We start from the raw sequence: 26,503 nt of genomic DNA on the forward strand, positions 1-26,503 counted from the left end.
CCCCATTTTCTGGTGCATTCCATACCAGAGCTCATAAAAATCCTTGTGCACCCCCATTAAACTCGGCATTGCATTGCAACCTCAAACCTCGTCAGACCCATTTGTGCAGTGCTGCGGCCCTTCTCCCCTCCCACACGGACCGTAGCACACACCCATACTCAGCTGCAGAACGCCACTGCACCACCTCTACAAACATCAGAAGTCAACGTACAGAGGAACACAGCTTTGAGCCAGGCAAACTCCTGCTTCTTTTCTTATACGAAGAGCTCCACCTCTGTTTCTTCATACACAGCCACAGTGTCTACCCCTACCACAGGCAGGCCTCCTTTCTAATACCAGGTCAGTTTCTATGTAGGTAGAACTGCGGATTGTGTAGAAAGAGACACGTGTACATTTCTGTGGCCCACACAGGTTCCGTGAAAATCACGTTCATGTTTGTTGGGAGGACAATGTTGTGATAACCATCCCTTAAACATGGTAATCTGGCCAATTTCATACCTGCCTTATTTTATGCTTATACACTCCATATCTCACCAATTTGGCCTTGCTAAACAACTTTGACTTCTCTTATCAAGGCGATGACCAACAAGTTCAGTACAGAGGGCTACAGAGATTGTCAGGAGTGTATGAAATATAAGTGGCTGAGATAAATCATTTTCTTCAGCCTTAAGAAGAAAAGTAAAGCAAAGAAGTTACTCCTGTCTTCAACTCTTTGATGAGAGAGTGTAGAGAAGGATTCTTCTAAGTGCTGTTCAGTGGTAGGAGGAGAAGTAAAGAACAGAAGTTGGAAACTTGGAAATATTTATTGGGTATATAGAAAAATGTTGTTGTTGTGAGTATAGTCTGCCACTGACAGAGATTTCACAGGAGACTCCACCCTTGCCATTATTCAGGAGAAGGGTTTGAGCAACCTGCTTCAGGCAGACCTGCTTTGAGCAGGTGTTGGACTACATGACTTCTGGAGGACCCTACATAGTACCATGATTCTCTGATGTCTGAAGATTCACAGAATTGAGATGGTCAAAATCGAGTTTGTTTTCAGAACCTTTCACATAAGAGTTCTTCATGATCCCGAAAAGACTTATAAGCATACTTTTGTGTTACAGAATTTGAAAATATCGCTGACTACTCTACAGTCTTAATTTATAGTGCTTTGAATGAAGTATAAGTCTTAACAGTTGACTTACTCCCTCACTTTGTCATAGAAATATCTGGTTATTCTTGAAGCATATATATAATCTCTTTGGACGGTTCTCATTTTTAAATGGTAGTAGTAAATTGCAAATAATATGACATAAATCACAAAGCGGTGTGTGTTTTGTAGCTTGCAGTTCAACATACCTGGATTCTTTCATTCTGATCTTTGAAGAATTAACAGGCTTGTTTATCATGCAGGGTATGAGAGAGAAAATGAGTAAACAGGTATGAATTCAACCTCACTGTTTTGCCCTCTGATATGTTTCAGAAAAGAGTGATTTCTTTATGCAGAGGAAATATTTTGCACTTTCACTTTCTAGCTAAGCTGCCATTAGATGGAAAGTTGGTATAGGATAGTAACCTCCAAAATGCAAAAAAACCCAACACACTAGGCGGGTTTCCACTGAAACTTTGCAAGTCCTTCTAAAGTCTGCTATAAAATATTTCCTGACTCTTTAAAAAATATTACCTAGTGCCTTGCTCCAGCCCTTCCATTTTCCAAATTTCACCATTGGAAATCCAATGGTAAATTCACAGATTTCAAATAAGATTAGAAGACTACCATTTTCTTCAGAACTGCAAATGAACAGCCTAATCCAAGTCTCTTTATTCTAAATATTTCCCTAGCTGGTTACTTAAAAGAGTCCTCAAGAATTTCACCATAAGAAAATTAAATGTATTGGTTTATATGTTATGAATGTGTCCCTGTAATATCTTTTGAAATTGCATAATCATAGATATTGCTCAGTTCTTAAAGCTGTTTAAATATATCTAGAACTGTAGGACAATTTTCTTTAGGATTTAGAGATACAGGTTTGTGAGCTGTGGTATTTTTTATATGTTTAACTAAGCCTTGCTTTTTGAAAAGAAAAAACCAACAACAACAAAACAAAACAAACAAACAAGCAAAAAACCCCAAACCAAACAAATAAATGAGCAAAATATCCCCAAACAAAAAACCCTAGACACAAAAAATATTCCATTTTCCAAATTCATGTTAGTATGCAGCACATTCACTATTTTCTTCCCTAGAACTTTTGGATTCAGATCCAGAATTTTTACAATGCAGACATGCAAATATTTTACATATGGGCTTTTTTTGTTCGTTTTGGATTGGGGTTTTTTGTTTTTTGGGTTTTTTTCAAGATTGGAATTAATTTCCATGGAATAGTTGCCCCCTGCATCGGTGCATTCTTTTATTGCTAGCTGAAATTTCCAGAGGTACTTCCTCAGTCCTAATAATATTTAAACTATGACCTATTTATTCTTCTTTCTTCAATATCTGAACATTCTGTCTTCCACCTTCATTTATTACGTATTTATATGCTTATGGAACACATTAATGGGAGTGCAGGTGGTGCTTTTAATTCTTTCTACCTTTGCTGAGCCAAGAAGCAGCCTCTGTGCAAGCAACACGTTTGGAAGTCGAGACATAAGCACGCTTTTTCAGTTGCTGATTTAGTATCAAGTGAGCAGCTGAACCAGGTGACTGGCTGCATATAGATGTATGATAAAATAATGAAGGTTTTAGAAGCTGTTAAAATGTGACTATACTTGCCAGTGGGTTTACTATGTGTACAGATATTATGCAATGTGGAGCATTCTTTCCCCTAAGTAATGGAACCTGAAAATATACAGGGAGGCATTCCACATTCTGAAGGACCAGTCAATACAGTCACAAATAGTCTCTAGCTGTTATCACTCACAGAAAATGCTGTTACATAGGAAAGACATGGGAAAGGCAAGTTCCTTCCACATCTAATACTCCAACATGTCAGAGATGTCTGAGATCTAGTTCTGGCAATCAGACTAAACTATGCTTCCTATGACACAAATTAAATTGGCCTAGAGCCATAGCTAGAGAAAGTAGGTTTCTTTTTAGGATAAAAATATACATTAATAATTCTGTTGACAGCACTTAAAATATGTTTTATCACTGGGCTTAGTAAACAAAACCTTAAACCTGCGAGTATTCACACATGCTTGAGGTTCTTCATATGCCTAAGAACCAAGATAATTTGTGGCCCTAAGCATATGGCTGGGTGATGGCCCAAATAGCTTAATTAAATATTCTTAAAATTAACTATTCTAAAAATACTTCTAATTGAAAAATTAAGAAATAAAATCAAAGCGCTAACACTTTTTGCAGCATAACCCCCCCCAAAGCTTTATCCACCATCATCATCTTCCAAGAGTCTCTTCCTAATTTTTCCTTACTTCTCCCAGCCACTCTCTCACAACTGCTCTTAACCCTTCCAGCCTTTGAAGCTGCCACTGAGTTTTCCAGATCCCTCAGAGACCTCTCTCACCTTTCTTTACCCTCACAGCTCCTCAAACCCCATTGTTCTTTTCAACCTTGATATTTTACCTCTGCCAACCAAATTCCAGCTCTTTCTTCCTCACTTTCAGAGTCAGCTCTGCTACCTCTCGAAAAATGAATTTAATCCATGTTTCTGATGACTACTGAACTGATGAACAGGAAAGAAAAAAAAAACAAGGGACATAAAAAATAAAATAGAGAAAAAGTATATATATATATATACATACTCAAACAGATATTAAAGGATATTATATAATAGTCCTCAACTTTTTGGTTTATGGAGCTATATTACATTATTGTATATTGATGAACAAGTAAATAATTCAGGCTTTTCCAGGGATTCATCTATTAAAATAAGACCTTCCTAATGATATATCTTATTACTTTTCTATATTTCCTCACATCCTGACTGTAACAATCTTTTTGGTAAAAGTGTCTTATCATCGGCATTCATGTAATCCTATAAAATTTTTATCTTTTTATATTGAGGAGTTACCTAATTTATGAAGAATGATGTTGCTGTCTGGGGCTGCATAAGTTTGGTGACGCTAATACGTCTCTTAAGTTTGCAGACTAGTTTGGTTTTGCCTTAGGATAATTAATTGAAACTTAGAGTCTAAAACTCAGGGTTTTTCTTGTACAGTTTGCTTGTACAATAATTTTCTGACACATATTTTTAAATACAAGATTTAGACAACTTTTAGCAGGTGGGAGGTTTTTTCTATTCTTTCAGCTCTGTTTTTTCTCTTTTAGCATACTATGAATTTCTTTCACCTACTTTGAGATGTCATGGTATATATAAGTAAGTAATTTTGATTCATTGTTTGTCTCAGACTTAATTCTTCCTTTTAACTGTTTCTTTTTTAGCCATTCTCTAAGTACTTTCAATCACTGAAAAAAAAATCTAGATTTTTGACTTTCTACTCTAAGCTAAGTAGCTGCATATTTAGGCAGTAAATCATTTAAAAAAAATGTGTTAATATTTGATGTACAAAACTATGAAGAAAATGTAAAGAGTTTCTTCTCTGAGTAGTTTAATAGTAGAAATGTGTGAAAAATGAGAAGACAAAATCTTTACTTAACTAGAGTGGAAACAGTGACATTTCTTCACTGGAGAAGAGTCTGACAAGTGAAAATGAGCCTTCTCAAACTCTTGTGACAATTACAGTTGCAATTTTACAAGTTCTGGGTTATGTGATCAATCCTTATTGAAGACATGAGTCCTGTTAATTATCTGCAGGGAAAGAAAAGAGTCTACTTCTTATGGCTGCTTCAGTACTACTTTCCACTCCTGCTTTTCTAAGTGTCTTAATTTAGAAGATGCATTCCGTCTGGTATCACAGAATAACTTGCACACCTTCATAACAGACCATCTGCATGTGTTCTCCTTTAGCTTTAGTTCTAGACACAGTCCCACATATTTCTCATATTTCTCATGTCATTTCCATAAAACAAAATTTTGTTGTTTTATCCTGACCCAGTTCCATCTCTGTTCTGAAAGTTTCTCCTCTGTTGTCTTGGAGCTCCAGACTTTCCATATTTTGCTTATTAACTCTTCATGAGTCTTCAAATATGACCTTGTGGCTTCAGCAATTAGTTTTCTTACATTCATTGAGTCCAGAATAAGTAACAGTAGACATTTATTTAGTATCATGAAATAGCTTTTAAAATAAACCACTTTTGTGGTCAAGTGCAAGACAATATTTGCGACACATCAGTGGGTTTTGCTTGGGGCTTTTTTTTAGATTTTATTTACATATTTTTATATTAGTTATTAAATGTCTTCATTATTCTTTTTTTTTAATTAAATCACCAAGGTACCCAGTTCAAGGCCTGATATTTCATGATATTTGTCTCATACCAAGCTGAATAGTTTACTTGAACAATTCTTTTCTTATCAGAATTCAGAAAAGAAATTAAATTCTTCAGTAATAATAGATACAGTGAAGCATTAAGTCTAACTGAGTCAAACATACTTTTCCCAAAAATACAGATTTTGTTTTTCTAGGTTCTGTGCAATAGGTCACTTGGGTCAAAGTACTTGGCTTGCAACGTGGCAGACTCAAAGACTTCATGAACTAAAACAAGATCAGACACCGGTTTGGGATTCACAGGTGTAAAGTCTACAATGTAAATATCTGTATCTGAGTGAGTTATGTCAGTTATAGTTTGATTTGGAATAAGCTTTTATAGTTTAATTGGGAAAGAGAACATGTCAAAAGAGAGGTTTATCTCATTGCAAAGTACTTGTGTAAAATAGGTCAGATGAATAAATGCTCTGTAGATGTTTAAAATTAGATGAGGTGAATCATGCCCTGATTCATTAGAGACTTGAGTAAGCTATGGACTTCTCATTAACTCAGTTGTAATTTAGCCAGGTGCTTGACTGAGTGAAAGAGAAAAAACCTGGATAGTTATGAAAATGAAGTCTTAATACAGACAGATGAAATAATGTTAAATAACGGCAAGCAGAAATGATGCCTGGACAAACAGATGATGCCTGGACATACAGACGAGATGAGATAATATCATTCAATATTAGGTTGCCTATTAGTTTAGACAAAGTTAAAGTGAATTTTTAGCTCAGTTCAATAATCTTATAGTTTAGGCAACTGTCCAGACAGTTTCTCATTTTGTCTATACAATTTACTCCATCTTTAATTCAAACTCTGTCAGCTATCAGCATACACCACTTCTCTTTTCCTACTGTAATATATCAGTTATAGCTTGGTCACAAGAATGACCTTCTCCATTCAGCCCAGTATTCATTCCTGTTTGTACTGTACTGAGGTTTCTGATTATCCTCAATTATTATGTAATAAGATTATAATAACAACATTGTATCTTTATGACAACAAACATCATGTTTACTTTTTTCTAGTATATTACATAAACAGGAGAAAGCCTCTGGATTTGTAGTTGTTCTATTTCTCTTCATTCTTCAGATTAGTATTCAGCAACTCTTCATTCTTCAGTGTTGCTTGCTGCACATGGAAACAAAGGCAGACTATCTGCTGTCTTATGTATATATACCCTGTGTGGTAGGTTTTTCATCATGAATTATTATCCATAAAGTGAACACAGGTCCAAGTTTGACATTATAAGAAGGGGAGAAATGAAAAATGAGGTTTTATTCAAACACACTCTTAACAACAGTTGCATTATTTTTATTGGAACATGGGAAAAATTAATTCAAAATTTTAATTCCACTCCACAGACCACACTCACATATGAGTTTTGAAAATCAACAACAAAATGTGACTGTGTGTAGATGGAGAACAAAATCCAAATTATTTTAATGTAGAATATTAATACTGGGATCAGTCTAGGAGTCTGTCAACGTTAAGAAACATACTTTTCATATGTTGTTTATCAGCTTAATGATACTGCTGGGTCTGCCAAAAAAACAAAAATTATAGAAAAATAAGATGCTAGTGATTTGTAATTAAAAAAAATAAACCTCATTTGTTCTACTAATGTTTTTTAATCCCTCTTTTAGTCTTCGTGAGCTTCTCGGTCTCCTAAAAAAAATATAAATCTTTTGTGAATTGGTTACTGGTAACTAGGAAGTGGACTGCAGCCACCTTACTTGCTGGGAAATAGAATGACAACTATCAAGATAAAGATACATAATGTAATATTAATGTGATTGTGCAGTGTATAACTCCAACTGAAGGTTGAGCAGGACTTAAACAAATGAAAAAATCCAATAAGCCAAAACAACAAAACATTCTTCTGCATAGTGGGTCTGATTGAGAACAGATTAATTATTTTAAATTAATTTTTAAGAGAAGATTAGCTCTACTGTCCTACTGCTTCCTGAATAACTGGGCATTAGTCCTGCAATGATTTAAATAATCTTACTTCCTGAAACAGAACCCCATGTTAATATTTCATGAAGTTAAACATGTATGCAATTTTCAGTAACATATCATTATATCACTATAAATGACTCAATCACCTTAGAGGTCTTTTCCAACCTAAATGTTTCTGTGATTCTATAGTAACCCTTCTCCAATTCATTCATCATAGATTACAAAATAACATTATGATCAGATATTACAGTTTAGTTTTACTTGCCACACATGAACTGAATTACCTGAGTAGATAGATTATCAGCAGTTTGCAATGACTGAGTCCTTTTTAAGTATGAACACTCAAAAGTTGAAATGAGGATTTTACGTGAAATTTTAGCATTTTAAATTTGACTTTAAACTTAGCAAACCACACAAATCATCATGACAGTAACAATCACTTAGAGTGACTCTAAAATGAAAGGTAGTCCATAGGATTCAAAAAGCAGTTAAACAAAACTGATGTTAGCTTTGTATTTTCATTGCTTCTAACCTCTGAGTTAAATCCATCTTTGTCTCCTCCTTTTAATACTTAGTCACTCTGAATTGTGGTTTAATTGTCATTTGAATTTGTCTAACTTAAACTGAACAACAGTGACACCGTACAATCTATTTGTACGTAAAAGCATTTTTTAAATTATTCTTCTCTATAGTTTGAGAATGAATAATTAGACATAACACATAGCATAATGATCCCTGCTTTAAAACTAGTAATTTGCTTTCTCTTTCTCATATTAGTTAATGAGCTGCACGTGTGATTTATAACCTTAAATTTTGCTGCATTATATGTGATTGTTTAGTATTCTTTATATTCAATCCAGCTAGGACTTGAACAACAGGAAAAGATGGGATGAGTTCATGATAGGTTATGTATTTTCAAGTTTTACTGGCATCATAATAAAATATATCTACATATTCCTAAAATAAAATAACATGCTTTACTCTGTGTTTGTGCTAAACTGCTGCATCAGTTTGATATTTCAGAAGTTAAAGTACTGTTTTCATTGCCTTTGTAGTCCATTCCTCTGAAAAAAAGATGCTCCATTCTTAAAAAAAATATCAGTGGATTAAACTCATCTTTCTGAAATTATATATAAAATGTGTTCAGGTTAAATTGTTTCAACATAATTTTTTTTTCTTCTTCGGGGAAAAAACTACACTGGACTTGGAAAAAATGAAATAACATATTTCATCCAGAGAACATTATCATTGTTTCAGATGAGTCTTACTGAATCTACAGAAAATAAAGGTAATAACTCTGGGAAAAAAATGGCCACCGAGAGGGAAAAAACCAAAACATAGACATTGCAATAATAAAATAATATTATTATGAAACTCAGGAAAAATATATGGACTGGTAGAATGCAAAACACTTCTGACATGAATGTTTACAAGATTAAATATGCTGATGTAGATTTGGTCCAAGATCATAATACCCTACTTCTAGTTATGCAAAAAAGGTTGACAGATCCCAAGTACCTTTGCTTCTAGGAACCTGTTTGAAAATAGAAAGTGGAAGAAAGATTTACATTACTAGAAGCCATATTTCAAGAATGATTACAAATAAAGATGTAAAGTTGTTAAGTCAGTCCCTACTATTAGATCCACTAGTGCATTATAGAGTCATAGTCTTAATTCTGCTCACAGGTGTGGGTTTTTCCTGCAAAGAGAAAATAAAAGAATAAAATAAAAAAAAAATTAAAAAAAAAAAAGCTCTCCAAAAAATAAGAAAGAAGAAAATCCAAAATAAATCTGAGATAACTGAGAATTAGTCTGAATTATCCTACTAGGGGTTTTTTTAAGTAATTGCTGAGGACATATGCCAATCTGTGCTTCTGTTCTTCACAAGTCTTGGATAAAAATCTGTGAAAAACTAACTCCGATCAGCAGCACAGTTTTGTGCAGACAACCACATGATCTTCATTTATCATCTGATGGTTTATTTTGAAAAGTAGTGTCAGTGTGTACAAACTAGATTTTTTTCTGAGGAAATTAAAATGTAAGATCTAATTTAGTGTACACTGAACACGCTCCCATCTGGAATAAAGGCAGAGTTAATTTTCTTTTCAGTAGGTGGTATGGTGCTGTGTTTTGAATTGTGCTGGAAACAGTGCTGAAAACCAGGGATGTTTTATTTACTGCTGAGCAGTTCTTACACGGAGTCAAGACCTTTTCTAGAAGCTCCTCACCCCACGTCACCAACAAGGCAGCTGGAGGTGCACAAGGAGATGGGAGAGGACATACCCAGGACAGCTGACCCCAACTGTCCGAAGAGATATCCCATACCATATGGTGCCATGGTCAGCAAATGAACCTGGGGGAAGAAGAAGGAAGGGGAGTATGTTCAGAGTGTCTTCTCAAGTCACCATTATGCATGATGGAACCCTGCTTTCCTGGGGTTGACTGAACGCCTGCCTGACCATGGGAAGTGAATGAATTCCTTGCTTGCTTTGCTTGTGTGCTTTACCTATTAAGCTGTCTTTATCTGTCTATGAATTTTCTCACTTTTACCCTTCTGATTCCCTTCCCCATCCCAACCAGGGAATAAGCAAATGTCTGGATGACACTTATTTGCCAGCTGGAGTTAAACCACAAAACCTAAAGATCTGGGGTTGATCCTTTTTTTCCTTACAATGGTTTTGTATATTTTTACCAGTCATTTGCTTGCTTGCTTTTCTGTTTCACAGTTAGACCTGATATATCAAGAGTTGTATGGAAGACTTACACTGTACATTTTTATTGATTTCAAAATGTAGCAGATCCTCCCCACAGTCAGGTAGCATTTACCATTCCTGACATCTGTTCCTTACTCTTCAGCCCAGAAAAGCCACAGTCTTGGATTCATGTCGTTGTCTTTAAAAGCCTGGAATATGTTGTCTAGCACTAGTATTCAGATGAGTGCTACTAAATCTGTCTTGCTAATGATTTGTATTGAAACCAGTCTTGACTAAATAAATTCAGTGGAAATGAGTTTGTAAACCACGTACCCAGGCCTTGCAAAAGAAGACTGTTTCTTTAAAAGAATTTTTTTTCCCACTGTTCTGTTCATTTTTTATTTCTGATAGATGCTTTTATCTATCAAAAAGATAAGCAAAAAGAAGAAGCATATGATATTTCTTCCTATCACTCTCTGCATCTGGTACTAAATATATATAAATATTACACCAACAGAAAATTTCCATTCCCATATTTTCTCATTTCATTTTCTAATTATTCTATACACAAGGGAAGTCAGGCAATCATATATATTTTTCTCTATTGAGCTGCTAATTACGATGTCTTTTGTTTATCATCCAATTTAAACACTTCAGGAAAGAGGAGAATATTTCTACAAATCTTTAATACTTGACGTATATATAAATTGTTTGAATGTATGTACTGAAAACAGACTGAGGGTGGCCCAGAGGGTGGTACGAGACTTCAAGTTCAGTTGGAGGCCTAGTCCAGTTAGAGAAACTGGAGATATACCTGAGGAGCGGATGAGACGGCCTATTATGCTTGTGCAGAGGCGGAGTCTGTGTTCAGGGAGGGGAGGCCATATAGTACTGGGGGGGGGGGGGCATTGCATGGTTACGGAGACCAAGGGAAACCCGTACAACAGAAAAATGCATATTGCTGCTTTTTCACTCCACTCGATTCCGGGGAGCTGCTACTGTGAAGGACCTGTTTCTAAAGCCGTTCTTTCCAGGTTTCGTAATCCTGGTGTTCACCCACAATCCAGTCCTCTGTGTGTTCAGATATATTTAGCTTTATTTTCATTTCAGCAACACTCAGTCACTGCTGAGTCATGTTCTTCACTGAGCTTGCCCTGAGAGCAGTCATTGCCAATCTCCTCTAAGAGTTCTCCCATTGTGGAAATTTGTGATTGATCAAAATACTTCCAGTAAATGCGCCCCGGAAAAAAGTTTACTTTACAATAGTTTAGACCGTTGAGACCACAAAGGAAATGGCTATAAGAACAAACAAAGGGGCAAATATCTGAAAAGAAAATGCTAAAATATGTTGTCAAGACATATTCATGTTTAAGTAGAGAAGAGATTTAAATACAAAAGCAAATAGACAAAACAGAACTCCATGACATTTATTATCAGTTTCTGTTAACATTTTTCTAGAATCTCATATGTGAATACAAAAGACATAAACAACTTTTTTTTCATACTGGAAAAATTTTCTTTTGCATCTGATGATGATTTACAGCAAAACTAGAAGACTTCAAGTCATGTTGCAAACGCCGTCATGTCTAAAAATTAGAGTTTAGGATTGAAATTCCCCATTAAAAACTGGTAAATGGCAACTTTATTTGTGATCTCCATTTTTATAACTTTATACAGCCCTACTGAAATTTCCACAGCATTTCACAGAATTATGATAGCCAATACACAAAACTACATTTGCAAGTTTAAAATTTAATTTTGGGAAAATACAATGGGCTTAATGGACTATAGCTTTGGAATGTACATGAATACAAAGTGCATTACATATGACAGAGGAACACAGGAAAATTATTCATCTTCTGTTTATGAACTAGATTACAATGAAAACTAAATCTCTTTTCAGGTTTCTAAAATCTGTCTGTTTTCATCATTTTTTCCACCTCCTTCTGCTTATTAGAAATATTTAAATAAGCACAAAAATTATGATTTTGAAAGTCAATAGAACACAGTGAACACAGAAAGTCACTTAGTTGTTTCAGAAATGTCCTGTTTCAGCCCATGTCTTCGCTAGAGTTTGAGTCTGTTTGAAATAGAATGGGATATTTGTCCTTAAGAAGTCCCACCTCCTTTTTGTGTATTAAACTCTCTGATGCTGAAGTCTTTATAAACTGCTTTCATTATCCACTACGTACATTTGATAAACATCAAGTCAGAAGTCTTTGGAGATTTCTAATCATTATTACTCTCCTATTAGTCATGTCATGTTATCCATAATGCCTACAGAGCAGAAAAGACTTTGATTTAATGTTTTATTCAAAGGACAAATCCTTCACTGGTATAACAGTCCCTAATGCAAGGCAGATATTAGTTGATGTAAAATGGCCAGTTTATTGCTGCCTGAGATGTAGATTTACTTTGACCCTTTCAACCTGGAGGTGAAAGAGTTTTCTGTTGATGGCCAGTTACAAAACTATCAGTACTAATAATGTTTTTGACAACCTTTCTTACTCTGATTAATAGTTATATATCCATGCAACTGGACAACTACCCTCTGCTGGCTTTCTAAAAATACTTTGCTCACTTTTGCTCTCTCACTGAGATATATAAATAAATAGAGTGCATTTATTGTTTTCCTAATATTTTTCATAATTGTCTCAGGGTTACCTGATTTCATTACATTTGTTCTCAAAAGTACAGAACCAGCAGATATAGAACTCAGTAATTTAAGGAGAGAAATGAAGTGACCTCAGATGTAGTTGACATCAATATGGTTGCAACTGTGAGATTTCTAAACCCCGAGACTTTAGACTTTGGTATTCACTTTAATGGGAGCAATGTAGGCTCTCAGTAGAATAATTTATTAATGTTCTCCAAAATGCTCTATTCAATGAGGTTATTCAGCAAAGTCCAGTGGATGCTAGTGATGTTTAAAGTTTTTGTATTGGAAAGTCTCAAATCTGACTGCTAAAGCATATCCTTAACGTTGGAAAGACAATTCATGACTCTGGTTTTGGTGAAATTATTTTCATTCCAAAAGAGCAGCAAACAACTTCCACATTGGATTCACAGTTATGATAGCTTGAAAGGTTCTCTTGCCAGAGCTGTATCAAATGGAGAAATGGAAATCTATAAAAAGTTGAAATACAATTTTATTCATAAGTGGTAGAATGTCCCATTTGCTTGAGTAGCAGAAGCACTAATGTGATTACTAATTTGATCCTTCCTGTGTGCAGCACATCAACAACTAAGAACTAGCACCTGGAATTCCAGTTTAATCAGTGAGTCATTATCTCATATTTGCTAAGTTCTTATACACAAGAAAAAGTACCTTTAATAAACAGCAGTTTCAACAGAGTTCACAACTACTACTGTCAAGACAGCGCACATAAGTAGTTCCTAGTATGCCTTCAATTTCATTAATATTTTTAAGGAACTGAATCTAAATAACTATATTTTAGTGTTGTAACATCCTTAGATGACAACCATAACATCTGTGTTAACCTTGACTTACCAATTTTTATCACGAATTCCATATCTACCATCTCTCCATCATCCAGTTCTGACATGCTTCTGTATCAACCCCAGCCGCAGCTTCCTTGCTATTAATTCAGACACCAGAGGCATCATGAGATGATAAACTACAAGCTGCTCCTACAAACTGCTACATATCTCACAGATCAGAAAAGCCAGTAAACACCTGAAAAAAACCCCATAAAAAATGCCGTGATATACAACCAGGACATTAAAGATTTGCTTGATATACCCAGTTCATCTGAGTAAAAGAAAACTGCACCACCAAACTGTTTTCCAGACTACATCTTTGAATGACCTCTGAAAGAAACATATGAAAACTTAGTACAAAAATCAAAATGTGTCACTGATAGTACACCCTTAGCAATCACATACCATCATGAGCTAAAACAAAGTCTAAAAGTTATTAAAGAAATGCTATTTGTATCTTGAAATACATGTTCAGGTCTCCCCTATTACTTTTCAAATGGCAGCCCCGTAGAGCAAAATGTAGGCCCTCCAAGGACATCTATATAGGTGAAGCTGAACAACTACTACACACTGAACTGAGCTCAAACAGACCTCTGATGAAGGCTAAACCAAATAATTACCCCTAGGTGAGCAATATTTGTCACAACACCACTTGCCAAGATCTCACACTACATATTCTTAAGGGACAGCTTCAAAGCTCCTTTCCAATGCACAAATCTATTGAATATCCTCAGTCATGGACTCGGGATATAAGAACTTCTCTATGCTGTATTTGTCCCACCCCCGAAGTGTTGGAAGCAAAGTTGGTTGATGCCTGTTTCTCTTTTGTATATAAGGTTAACACAGTTTTCATCTGCTTTATTGTCACCCCCTGCATTACAGCTGCCTATCATCCTGTCTACTCAACTATTCTGTAGAAAAGCATCATATTGTACTTAAAGCAACTATCCTAAACCTTTAGGTCCCTTCAAAAGTTACTGCTTCTATTACAGAGCAGATTACTAGCATGAGAACCCCGGAAGTCACCTCGTTGGTTTTTTTCCCCAATTATATAAACTGATCTAATACAGGATCTGTTTAACCTGTTTGCTCATACTGTCATAGATCCAAATCACAGTGTGACTCCAAATGGCATATGTTATTTTAAAGATAAGCATACTTAATGTTTTCTGTTTCCAGAATATAGAAAGCTCTAGTCTTTGTCTATACGGATTTTGGCCAGTAACTGTCATTCTCTTTCTTGTCTTACCATGGACTGTGTTGCTAGTGAAAATTAAGTCAGCTTCTTGGGAATTTCATACCTCCACAAAATTGGTCTTAATCTATAAATTTTAATGTAAAAGTGTGACAAGAAAAAAGCCCAATGTCCAAAGTTTTCAGTCTAATTCTCCTGTCTTCTCATTATGCTTCTCCTGATATTTTATTTATAGAACATTTTTTTGCTTAATGTAAATTCTTCTGTTGTTCTTTTGGGGCTGGGGATTGGATAAAACTATAAGAAAGCTGCTGAGTAAAACAGTTGGCCTCTTTAATGACATATTTAAATTAAAAAAAACAAACAGGCAAGCAAGCAAACAAAACCAAAAAAACCAATGATTCCGAAAAATTCGGTATAATGAACTGCCCAGAGGCTTTTGATCTTTGAGCAGCAAAGGTATTTATTGACAGCACTGGGAGCAAGCCAGCTATTGCTGGAAAAACTTGCTTAATGGCTTCACATAAAATCAGCAGTTTTTATACAATTTTCGTATATGATTAAATGCATATTCAAGTGATTACAACATCTATCTATACATATTAATAACAGGCGGAGTATAGGTGGAGCTCAGGCGGGGCTTGGGGCAGTGCTTCTCTTGGCCCTCAATTTTGGTGGGAGATCTGCTCTTCATCCTGTGGGTCTGGGGGCTAATCTCATCTTCCTCAGCTTGACCTCTCTTCCATTGTTCTCGACCCGCTCACTGAAGCTTGGAAAAAGCCTTGGCTCCCAGCCTGTTTCTTCTATTCAAATGTCTACCTTATCCTACTGCATCTTAATTTATTACCTCTAGGCCTATTACATGTTCTTTTACCATTCTTTTAAGTTTTGGTCCAGTAAGTAGAACAGAACAAGTACAGCTCAATTGGATGTTAGTAGCTTGTTAGCAGGCCCAGATTTCTTAGTTAACTCTTTTGGACCTGGCCTCCTATTTCACCAACATCAAATTACTTTTGTGATGGAGAAAATAGAACAGACATAATTGCATAAAACAGAGCCTATATACTAAGAGAAAGCAGAAGATGAGCTTCACTAGCCAAGTAATATCGCAGATCTTCACAGCAATTAAGGTTAGCATTTGACTGTTTTGGTGGTATCTGTGTATGCAATGGTTTTCAGACAGCAGGAACAAACAGACAAAGATTTGGGTTTGTTTCCATGTGGAAGTTTAAAGACAGAATAATTCTGGCTGAACTGGTGATTGGAAGAAAGTTTGTCTCTAGTTCCTAAAATATTATGCAATGCTCTGCTGAAGATAAAAACCTCTGGAAATGTGAAATATCACCACATAACAACTACTCTTAAGTGAAATATTTCATTTCCTTCTATCTAGAGTCATGTAAGTTATGTTATTTTGGTCCCCATTACAGCTGGATTTGGGAGTATTGTCATGAAGAGCTTGTGAGATGGCTAAGTTTAACATCTGTTTTTGAGAAATAGTATGAAAATGATATTGACATTTTGTATGAATGACTTAGTCAGGACAGTAGGAACTTATGTTCCAAACCCAATTTGTTTTTTGTCTTTTCAAAGAATACCAAAATAAGTTGACGTCATATTTCCAGAACAACACTAGCTGTCCTTTAACATTTAAAGAAGTACTGCAATGAGTGCTCAAGGCATGTGAATAAAATCTGGCCCTCTGATGTCTCCTCAAATCCATTCTTCCTGTGACTTATGCTACCAGATTTCCATGAATTTTACTACATGAACCATCTATAAGTCTGTGATGGGTGTTGGTACTTTGTGCAGACAGAGGTACAGGGATGGTTTGAATTATCACCATCTCTGTGGACAAAAATAAAAAAGGAACAAACCCTTAAACAACAAGGAGAGAATTAATAACTTGACCATGAAAACTGTAAAAATTTTAGTATTACACCATGAACTCCATTATCAGTTTTTCTCTATAGTGGAAATAATGAACAAGCTCCAATTTTCAGTTACTTGTTTAGTTGAAACATATTACACTCACACATTTTTAATTCAGTTTGGCCTGTGTATCATTTTGTAATATCATATGTCAGGGTAAAGCTTGAATTAAACTAGAGTTTATGTTTAATAGTGTGGGAGTAATTACTTGAACTGGTATATGATTTACATAGCACATGTTGTGTTACAATGTACATTCTGTATTTCAAAATATTCCTTCCTTAAAATGTTTATTATTCAGTAATTATCAGTATTGGAAGAGATTGCTGTAACTAATTCTGGTATAATTTATACAGCAAGCATAGTTTCTTTGAATGTTAATTATTTTGAAGCATTCTTTTCTTTAGTTTTTCTTCTATATTTTTATGCCTAAAGTAATTATAAAATAATCACTGGATTTTCAAAAGTTTTCACAAGGTTCTCAAATAATGTATGGATGAACTGGTACACAATATACATATAGTGAGAAGAAGGAGGAAGAAGGAAGGGAAAGAGAGCAGCAGTGGAAGGGAGGAGAAGGAAGAGAAGGGAGTTGTGGATCTCACTGTAGATATGCATTATGAAAAGGGTTAAGAGTTTTTTTTAAGTTGCTTTTGGAAAGCTCACAATTACTGCATGTAAGTAATTAAGTCCCTTTTGGGGGGGGTGTTCTTTTTCTTGGTTTGGTTTGGGGTTTTTTTTCTAATTTGTTTTCTTTACTTTGACTTTTATTTCAGTACTCATTTTTCACACTTTGGTTCAGTCAATTATTTTTAAATTTTAGTATGAAATTTTTATTTATTTATACTTGTCACCATGATATAAAATGACTTTCTATTACATGTTATGGTTCTATATTATTTACTTGGTAATATGATTTGAAGCAAAGCTGATAAAAACCCCATACTTTTGCATAAGAATTATTTGTTGAATGTATAATAATTTTTTGGATGAATACTATAGATGTTTGGCACACAGAATCTGTTTATATTTTTTAAAAAATGTTGGGTCATATTCTTTAATATGTTAGCCCCATATATGCCTGTAAGAATTGCTATGATATCCAAAAATGTTTAAAACATTTTCACAGAACACAATGAGGGGGAAAACAAAGAAATTATATATGTGCATGTGAACTGCTTTTGAGATTCACAACTTCTATTAGATGCTAAAATGAACCTTGAGACATGAGTCCACACAGCAATTCTATTTCATGAAAACTTCAGATATTTCAGATTACAAACTGGACTCTTTTTGACAAAATTAAAACAGAAGGTTCATTCCAGGAGAGTACTTAATACACTTCAACTGCTAAAGGGTGCTCAGTCCAACTCATCAGGCTAAACCCATTCCAAATTTATCTTTTATGAAAGGCACGTAGTGTAGTCATCAGATTCTTGGTGAGAACTGTTTGTGTCTACAAACCCACCCTTGTTGGGCCACACAACTTGCTAAAGTAGTGAGAGCTACATTCTTCAAAGAAGCTCCACAAGACCTTATAGGTACAACCTGTCAAACAATTTGTCCCATTCAGAGGTTTCGGCCCAATATTTTTATATCCTTACTAATACTAAAGACATTTGATCTGACTTTACACGAAAGGGCCAGAACCAACAAAACATGTATATAACCACAGGGAACTTCAGTCACTCAGATTATGTGATTCCTATATTATCCATCAGGCCAAAACCCTTTGATTTTCCAGCTGGACACATCCACTGATGTGTGTTTCAATGTTTTGCTTCTTTATAGGACACATGATATTGTTTATAGCTATCTCTACAACATTTAAAATGGATTATATATAAGACTTATACTAGAGTGAGATGCTTAATCAAAGTAGAGAACACTGTGACTAATGCAATTTAGGTATTTTTGGATATCCACTTCTGTTTGGATAGCCTAAGATCAAATCTGAAAAAGTGATAATTGTAATAATTTTTAAAATCCTTTTTTAATGTAAAACCAACTTGTAGATTATTCTGCACATGCATAATGTGCAGACCAATTATACGGGTACAAAAACACATATCTATGCTATATCAGCGAATAATTTGTTGCAGTTGTCAAATAATGGGGAAAAAATAAAACTATTTTTACTAATTTTTGTTCTGTATCATACTTAAAAGGTCACTGAAATAACTTAAAATTGTTGTGAATCATCAGAAAACACAACTATCAAATTTTCCAGAAGGTAACACCCACCTGACTTTACAGAAAGTAACATATTTTTGTTCTGAGACTCCAAATCAGACTCCAAATCATCTGCCTGTATAGTCAGAAATAGCAAGAAAAATTTTTTAGAAGAATAACAATTGGAATCTTTATTTAAATATGCTCCTCGTATTTCTCTTTCTCTGTCACTGTCCTACTTGTTTCTAAACTACAGTAGGTTTAGTGCTCTTTTTAAAGTGATAGATAATTTATTCACTGGCTAATCATGTATGTTCTTCATACTGTTGCAGATGTGAACAAACATACTATAATTTCGTTTTGCTGCTTGAACTTATGGATAGAAATATTTATGGCTCAATGTATTATCTGTACACATAAACACAGATACGCATACACAAGGAAAATTCAGAAAAATTAGAAATAATATTTCGTTTAATAATTTCCAAAGAAGTTATAGAATCTTGAATTTAGCTAAAAGTTCTAATAGCATTTGCTATTTTCTTACTGAAAAACCTTGCAAGATTGTATGTCACAAGAGTGACATACTATAAGTGAATGCATTTTTAAACTTCATTTTAGGAAAGAGTTTATAACATGATTAAAACAAAAAAATAGACAGAAAGAAGTAACCAAAATGATACTGCTGTATAATTTTTAATATTAGATCATTTAATCTCTTAAAATATTATTTTTATCAGTTTTACATGTTGAAAATGCATGAAAAAAATTATCCATAGCAAAGTACAAAATGGTGATTGGCACACAAATAAAAACATTTAAAGATGTACATATACCTTTACTATTTTTTGTTTTATTGAGCCTGAGCTGAATCTAAGATGTGGAAGAGGAATAAATATTGCAGATTTGAAATTAACAGCCATCAGGAGAAAAACTCCAGAGGTTCATTCACCCTTAAAATCAAATTAATGATGTCTAAAAAAATTTTATTGACAGTAAAAAATCCAATAGGGTTCCTATAAAAAGAGTGTCCCCTGAGTAGAGAAGCTATTGGAAATGACAGCAATTAAATCAAGCTTATGAAATATTTAACTCATTCCAAGGTGAGTTTGTTTCAGTGAATATAAGCTCTTCGACCAAGTAACGAAAGAAAGAGAAGATTGAAAGAAATGCATGTATACAGAATTAATAAATTCATCATTTTCATAAAAAGGGATGGACTTTATTTAATTAGAATATATGTTGAACATTTTCTCATAATCCTGAATAACCGGATTCAGAAGAATAAGAAATGATAGAACTATTGCAAATATTGTTACAGATATGTAAGCAGTGAACTGCCATTGCAGGCATATAGTTACCAAGCACAAAATGAAGGACATTTTAGTTAAAAAAAAAAAAAAAATCACAAACCACTTTAATTACCTGCAAACACTCTTGATGTCTTTTCTTCTTCATATGTCTTGCAAAAATGATTGATTTTTAGACAGTAAATTTTATATATCGCTTCTAGCAACTCTATTATGCTCTGGAAAAAAGATAGCATATTTATCCAGCTTAACAGGCCACTCTGGGAGCAGTGATAACAGAAAAATCCACCTGAAGCAAGCAAGGATTTTGATGTTCTGTATATGTGAAACTTATGTTTTGGAGTCATAAGAAGAGCTACTAAACAACTTGTATGGAATTGAATATTACAGCTAAAAAGGGATGTTTCATGTATAAGACTTTCACATAGCGAATTAAATGTTTTTATCCCTACCTTATTAAAACTCCATTTTAGCAAAGCAACGACTGTAATCTAAGCTATTGATAATTGTTCTTCCTGATAGAAATTCAAGGATATTGCCCTTCGATACATTGCAGAGATTTTCTTTATGTCTAAAGTATCTCAAGATGTACACAAACACGAGAACTGAAATTTACTATATTGAATAATTTGCTCTACAAATGGAAAAAAAAAGCACCCAAACCCCAAAAAACAAGTAAGAAAATATGGAAAACTGGAGCTAAGCCACAGTCTTTTGTACTTCTATTTGAGAAACCTTCCAGCTGTGATTACACCTCCAAGAAAATTGTTTCAGTGTAAACCTTAGTTACAACTTCAAGGGATCCTCTTTACCTAAATGCTGTTTAGAGACATAACCTTGTAGCACTTTTTTGGATTGATTTACCAGTCAGCAAAGGCAGTTTATACCTGATAATATCATGCCACTGAAAAGTATCTATTTTTCTGTTCCTTCACATCCATTTACATGAAAGCCCTTTCTGCAAGTAGGTAGAAATGAATAAGTAGCACAACAATACAGTCTATTGCACCCACCGTAATGTTACCTGAATTGTGGTCAGACATTCTTCCAGAAAGGTCTGCCAGAGCTTCAGAAAAAACGTCTCAGACTCTCATGATGAGTAACTGCTCACCAGCAGTTACTATTCTCTTTGTTCAATTTTACAAGTGTGTGTCAACTTCTCACACATTTCTGTGTGAAAACATTCAGGTTTCGTGTTACTGGTGAAGGTGTTTAAACGGAGTTTTTACAAGTAAATTAGAAGCGCTCACAAACTTTCTTTTTACATTCCCCATAGGAATAGCAGAGAGAAGAACAGTTACTCCTTCCTAATTGGTTACGTGGCATTTTAAATGCCTCAAAGATTTCTGCAGCAATTGTGTCTGTGGGGTTGCACACATTTGAGGGCTGGAACAGGCCAGTCAGTCTCATCTCTGTGCCTGACAAGATAATGAAGCAGATCCTCCTGGAATCCGTGCTAAGGCTCATGGAAAATAAGGATGTGGTTGCTGACAGCCTTAATGACTTCATTGAGGGCAAATAGTGCCTGACAAATTTGGTGGCCTTCTATGATGGGGTTACAGTGTTGGTGGATAAGGGAAGAGCAACTAATATAACCTACCTAGACTTGTGCAAAGCATTTGACACAAAGCATCCTTAGCTCTAGAGACATGGATTTGATTGATGGATCACTCTGTGGATAACGATTTGGCTGGATGGCCACAGTCGAAGATCTGTGGTTAATGATTCAATGTCCAAGGAGAGACCAGTGATGAGTAGTGTTCCTCAGGTATCAATGTTGGGACCAGTGCTGTTTAACACCTTTCTCAGCATCATGGACAGTGGGATCAAGCGCAAGTTTGCTGATGACACCGAGTTGTTTGGTGCGGTCAACACACTGGAGGGAAGAGATAGCATCCAGAGGAACCTGGACAGGCTGGACAGGTACGTCTCTGTGAACCTCATGATGTTCAACAAGGCCAAGTACAAGGACCTGCATCTGGGTCCGGGTAATCCCGAGCACAAATGCAGACTGGTCAGAGAATGGATTGAAAGCAGCCCTGAGGAGAAAATGTTGTTGTGAATGTGCATTTGCAGCCCAGAAAACCAGCTGTATCCTGGGCTGCAACAAAAGCAGTGTGGCCAGTAGGTCGAGGGAGGTGATTCTCTCCCTCTGCTCTCGTGAGACCCCATCAGAAGTGCTGCATCCAGCTCTGGAGTCCCCAACAGAAGAAAGATGTGGACCTGGAGTGCATCCAGAGGATGGCCACGAAGATCAGAGGGCTGGAAGAACTCTCCTATGAAGACAGGCTGAGAGAGTTTAGTGGAAGGTGTCCTTGCCCATAGCATGGGAGGTCTGAAACTAGATTATCTTGAAGGTACCTTCCAAACCAACCCATTCTGAGATTCCATGGTTCTATGCTTCTATGATAGATAAAGTAACGTAAAAAAAGGTTAATCTATCACCTTAAATAAGTGTGGGTTTTTTTGAGCAAAACACTAAATTATTATTAAATAAAGTGGCTGTAAAATAAAACCAAACATGTTTTGTGCACATATAAAAATGTTGGAAAAAACCTTCTACATAAGGTACCTTCCAGAAGAAACTTCAATGTTGTAACTTTCCATGGTATCTAAAAAGGTCTGAATAAATACGACTTTTATTCTTTGTAGAGTGGAATTGTATTTCTGGACTGCCTTTAAAACACCAGGAGAAAGAGTGACAACCAATATGGAAAAGGCTGATTCATTCGACAGTACTTTTGACTCCTTTTTCAGTGGTAATCACTCTTCTCACATCTCTCAAGATGGACCATAAGTCAGGGAATAGGGGAATGAAGTCCTTTCCATCATAAATGAAGATCAAGTATAAGTGAAGTGCAGATTAGAGATCACATAAGAAACCTGAATATATGTAAGCCCGTGGAACCTGAGAAGATGTATCCTATGGTCCTGATGGAACTGACTGATGCAGTTGCCACACTACTCTCCCTCCTATGTCAAAAGTCATGACAGTCAGGTGAAGTCCTTAGTGATTTGAAAAATTAAAACATCATTTCCATTTTTATAAAGGACAATAGGGCGGACCCTGGGAACTACTGACCAGTCAGCTTCACCTCTGTACCTCGTAAGATCATAGAACAGATCCTCCCGGAAAATTTGTTGAAACATATGGAAGTCAGGGAGACAATTAGAGACAGCAACATATTTTCATGAGGGGAATATAATGCCTGACTAATCTAGTGGCCTTCTACTGTGAAGTAACTGCACCAGTGGAGAAGGAAGGAGATACACATGTCATCTATCTAGACATCTGCATGGCCCTTGATACGGTCCCCCACAGCTTTCTTACCTCTAATTTGGAAAGATATGAGTTTGAAAGGTGGACTGTTAGTTGGATAACAACTTGTCTGGATGGCTACATCCAAAGAGTTACAGTCAATGGCTCAATGTCCAAATGGAAACCAGTGACTTAAAACACTAGCAAACAAATCTACCAACTATAGCCATAAATTATTTTCAATTCAAATTACTACTTATTAGTTCAGAAATATTATAACTTTCATTGTCATTTGTCTCTGGTTTTCATAGAAGAATCAGGTATTGCCCATGTTGATTAGTGGGACTGTAATGAAGTAGAAAAAGTTTAACCTTTGTATGTCTGCTTTATTTACTTTTATAAAATAACACTCTACACATTATTTATTAGCACCATTGATCTCTTCGTTTATACTTCTTTTTCTTTTGTAGACACTGGTCATCCCTGTGACTTCAATAACCCTTTCTACTATGGGCTCATTACTTTGTTTTCTAGGAGAGTCCTTCTCCCTCTAGTCAAACTTAAATGGAAAAGATATTTCTATCTGCTAAATTAAGAACTTAAAATGTCTTTATTTGTCGTATCTGAACTGCAAGTTACTACACTCTGCATAACTTATAAACAAATCAAAGTCCCAGAAGCAAAACTGGTCACAGATACGGGTTAGAACATATTTGGCAAAGAAGTTACTGTTGTACAATTCCAAACTTTCCAGAGAAAATGTTAACCTAAATAAATGCTTCATCTAACAGTGTTATAACACAGAGTTTCTCCTTCGACTGCATTTTGTTGTCCATTATGGTAAATGTAACATTGCCAAGAGTTCTGCATCTAAAGAAGAGAAAGAAGAAATCACAAATAATGGCACGCAATTAGGGAAGTGAACTACTTTTTAGGTATGGGAAAAAGAGTCCTTTTAAAATCAGGGGGAAAGGATCCTTTTAAAATCAAACTGCCCTGTGAGAGGAATGCTTCCAAAACTCGCAGGAAGGCCAAACTGTAAAAGCAGCTAGACAGTGGTTATGCAGAATTGTTTTGTGTTCCATTAAACACAATATTTCAGTGTTATTTTGCTTACCTGAATATATTTATTCATTTGCTGCTTGTCTTCCTGTTACCTCCTGGGGAAAGAGATGTTAATTTTTATTAAAAAAAGGTATTCCAGTGCAAATACTGCATAACTCATAACAGTTGATAGGTCTGGAAGAAGGAAGAAAAAGGAGGAACTGGCTTTCTGGAGTATTCAAAGAGCAACCCGTGACCTCTTTAGCTTAATATAGCAATAGTAAACCGAATTTATGGAACAAAGTGGAATATTGTCCCCAGACAAGATTTTAGAAATAAAAGTTACGAAAGACAGAAAGGTTTGGAAAAAAAAATGACTCTGATTAATAATGTGATAGAAATTGTTGGGCAAAAAACCCCATGTGAATTATGCAGTGAAAGACCATTCCATCTTTGATCCACAAGTAGAGCTTTTTTTTTTTTTCCACTAGAATATCATCTACCTCAAAGAGGAGAAAGGCTGTTAAAGTCCTAAATTTTCTATGTTGTGTAGTAATTAATAAGTTAGACTTGAAAAAGTGTTGCAAAAAAAAGCAAAGGCCCAGTGCCCCAGATATTGAAGATCAACTACAGGCAAGACTGAATATTTTATATAGGAAGAACACGCATTGCTATGACAATAGTTTGTTCTATTTTAAAACTCCAAGATCATAGCAATCTATGAAATTTCATAATACCATTTTTGCTGCTACTCTGGAGAAATCTTCCCTGCACTGAAAATACAGATTAAAATTGACAGTAAAGAAAAGAGAGGGAGGAGCAGCGAAAAGATAAAGAAAAAAATTGGCTAAGACCATATGTTTAAGCAGTGTGAGAGAGAATGAGATATCAGGCCTATCTGGGGAAGAATGTAAACAACCTGGAAGTATTCAGTAATTAGGAAGAATATCTGCAGATGCAAGGAGAAAGAATTTGAGACACAATTTTAGGATAAATTCACTGACCAAATGAACAACAACGAGACTAAAAATAAATCAGGAGAAAGATAGAAAATAGTGTCTCTGCTTCCTAAACATAGGTATAAATACAAATATATAAACACACAAATATGTAATTATATATACATATAAAAATATAAATGTTGAATTTAAAATATGTCCCCTGCAGGGACATATCAATGGAAAGCTTTTGCTGGGCCACTCTCCTAGGAATAATTTGAGAAAACAGAAAGAAAGGTGATAACAGACAATAATTGATTTGCAAAAACACTACATCTAATTTTGGAAAGCACTACATTGGAAATGATTGAAATAATTTTTTTCAAAACTTAATGTGATGGTTTAACCTAATACCTTTAAAAGTTATTTTGGCATCAGTAAACACGTGTTTGGACTGCTGTCACAAATGACCTTTCATCTTGATTTCTAGATGCAAATCTAACTGCAGTGACATTCATTCTCTAGAACAATTCAGACAGCTTCAGTGAAATGAATGTGAAGAAAGAATCTAACTGGGTTTTCCAAATGTATATAGGAAATGGGTCATGCAATTTCTAGCCTTTTCACCAACTAAGTAGTGACTTGAATAGAAAATGAAAAGGTGGTGACAATGTGGCTGTAATGATATAAAAAGCTTCAGAAGTCTTTTAGATTTTTTTTCTTCAACAGCAGTATGGTGTTGCACTCCCTAAAAGCCTATTTGTCTTAAATTAAAAGGAAGGATTTTCTTGCAAGTCGGGGCATGAGCAATTTTTTCTTTTCTTTTCTTTTTTTTTAATTCCATGAGCTATAAGACAAATAAAGACAGTTTTCTCATTTCCTCTGCAAAGATAAAACTGAGATAGTGTCCCCTAAGGCGTGTTGAAGAAATAGAGACAGAAATTTAGGCCAAAGTATTGTCAGGTTACAAAGCAAGATAGCAGTCAATGTACAATTACGTTTTGGTTAAAATTGTCTGCTGACCTGGATACTGTCAAATGGGGTTTGATAGTTGAAGGTGACTCACAATTACTATTGAGTAGTTTATGTTCATTATTTCAGCTTATAGTCTTTGTGGTTGCACAGAT

The 26,503-nt window shown here is 35.1% G+C and overlaps 1 long non-coding RNA gene across 1 annotated transcript; it reads right to left on the bottom strand.

Moving 5' to 3' along the window:
• Window positions 1–11,650: 11,650 nt before the first annotated feature.
• Window positions 11,651–24,627, bottom strand: LOC108497884. Its single transcript, XR_001874991.1, has 5 exons — window positions 24,512–24,627; window positions 20,251–20,353; window positions 18,898–18,961; window positions 13,537–13,722; window positions 11,651–13,126 (listed from the first exon to the last, which is right to left on the bottom strand). It is a non-coding gene; the product is annotated as an uncharacterized LOC108497884 (long non-coding RNA).
• Window positions 24,628–26,503: the final 1,876 nt, after the last annotated feature.

The sequence above is a fragment of the Lepidothrix coronata genome, unplaced genomic scaffold (assembly GCF_001604755.1).
Source record: "Lepidothrix coronata isolate B3197 unplaced genomic scaffold, Lepidothrix_coronata-1.0 Scaffold53, whole genome shotgun sequence".
Lineage (NCBI taxonomy): Eukaryota > Metazoa > Chordata > Aves > Passeriformes > Pipridae > Lepidothrix > Lepidothrix coronata.